This window comes from Mus pahari, chromosome 4 (genome assembly GCF_900095145.1).
Source record: "Mus pahari chromosome 4, PAHARI_EIJ_v1.1, whole genome shotgun sequence".
NCBI lineage: Eukaryota > Metazoa > Chordata > Mammalia > Rodentia > Muridae > Mus > Mus pahari.
Window position 1 is genome coordinate 1,597,056 of NC_034593.1, and position 2,289 is coordinate 1,599,344.

The following is a 2,289-nucleotide window of genomic DNA, read 5'->3' on the forward strand; positions in this document are numbered from 1 at the left end:
CCAAAAAAAAAAAAAAAAAAAAAAAAAGCCCAGGCCCAGATGAGTTGAGTACAGAGTTCTATCAGACCTTCAAAAAAGACCTAATACCAATACACTTCATCAATTCCTCTAAATAGAAACAGAGGGAACACGACGTAATTCCTTCCATGAAGCCATAGTTACACTGATACCAAAACCACACAAAGATCCAACAAAGAAAGAGAATTTCAGACTAATTTCTTTTATGAATATTGATGCAAATATGATAAAATTCTCACAAGGCAATTCTAACAGTACATCCTAAAGATCAAATAGGCTTCATCACAAGGATGCAGGTATGGTTAAATATATGGAAATATATCAATGTAATGCACTATGTAAACAAACTCAAAGAAAAAAAATATGATCATCTCATTAGAGGCTGAGAAAGCATTTGACAAAATTCAACACCACTACATGGTAAAAAGTCTTGGAAAGATCAGGAATTGAAGGCCCATACCTAAACATAGTAAAAGCAATATATAGAAAACCAGTAGCCAACATCAAACTAAATGGAGAGAAACTTGAAGCAATTCCAATAAATCAGGGACTAGGGCTGCCCACCTCTCCCTACCTATGCAATATAGTACTTGATGTCCCAGTCAGAGCAATTAGACAACAAAAGAAGATCAAAGGGAAAGTATTTGAAAAGGAAGAAGTCAAAATATCAGATGATATGTTTGTATACATAAATGATTCCAAAAATTATACCAGAGAAATCTTAAACCTGATAAACAACTTCAGTGAAGTAGCTGGATATAAAATTAACTCAAAGAAATCACTGGCCTTCCTCTACACAAAGGATAAATAGGCTGAGAAAGTAATTAGGGAAACAACACATTTCACTATAGCCACAAATAATATAAAACACCTTGGTGTGACTCTAAGGAAGTGGAAGATCTATATGATAAGAACTTCAAGTCACTGAAGAAAGAAATTGAAGAAGATCTCAGAAGATGGAAAGATCTCCCATGCTCATGGATTGGCAGAATTAATATAGTAAAAATGGCCATCTTGCAGAAAGCAATCTACAGATTCAATGCAATCCCCATTAAAATTCCAACTCAATTCTTCAAATTTGTCTGGATAACAACAAAAACTAGGATGTAGAAAATTATTCTCACCCATAATAAAAATTCAGGGAGAATCATCATCCCAGAAGTCAAGCTCTACTACAGAGAAATTGTGATTTTAAAAAAAAATGAAGAAGAAGAATGGTATTGGTACAGTGGCAGGCAGGTAGATCAATTGAATAGAACTGAAGACCCAGAAATGAACTTACATGTCTATGGTCACTTGATCTTTGACAAAGTAGCTAAAACCATCCAGTAGAAAAAAGACTGCTGTCTCAAGTGGCAGTTAGCATGTAGAAGAATACAAATCAATCGAATATTATCTCCTTGTACAAAGCTCAAATTCATTTGGATCAAGGACCTCCACATAACTCAAACATATGGGCACAGGGGAAAAATTCCTGAACAGAACATAGTTTCCCCTTCAATTCTTACTATTATTTCACTGACTTTTTATTATTTTCTTTCATAAAATAGTCCAGGCTTCTGGGCTTGATACTGTTTTTGTTTTTGTTTTTGTTTTTGTTTTTGTTTTTTGGTCTATTCAGTATAAGTTTTGGATTCTATTGAATGTTCACTATTACTGTTTTATTTCTTCTATCACTGCTTTTATTTTCATATTAAAAGTATTTAAAGTTTTTTAATGTTTTTCCTAGAATATTGAGATGACTCAGAAACTCAGAATGTTTGATGCTCTTAGAGAGGACTAAGTGGGGTTTGATTCACATCACCCACATCAAAGGGCACACAGCTGCCTGTAACTAGGCATCTAATGCTGTCATCTGGCATGCAAAGGTACCCCAATGCATATGCACATTTCTGTGCATCAGATACAAAACTATGGAGATTCACACATATACACATTAAATAATCTCTTATTTTAATAAGGTGTTTGTGCTTCCTTCCTAAGGGAAAATGTTTAAATGACACAAAATTAAATTATAAATTGCAGTCAATTAAGTGACAAGAATAAACTTAATTATTCTACATTAATGAAGAAAATGTTTCATTTCAAACTTCTGTTAGGAGTTGGTTGATTTTATTTACCTTGGATCATGCTTATGATCCTAATGAGTCTGAGGTAGTTTCATGGTTTCAAGTAGCAAGATAAGCTTGTACAGCCACTCTGAAAATCAGTCTGGCGGTTCCTCAGAAAGCTGGACATAGTACTACCAGAAGATCCAGCAATACCTCTTCT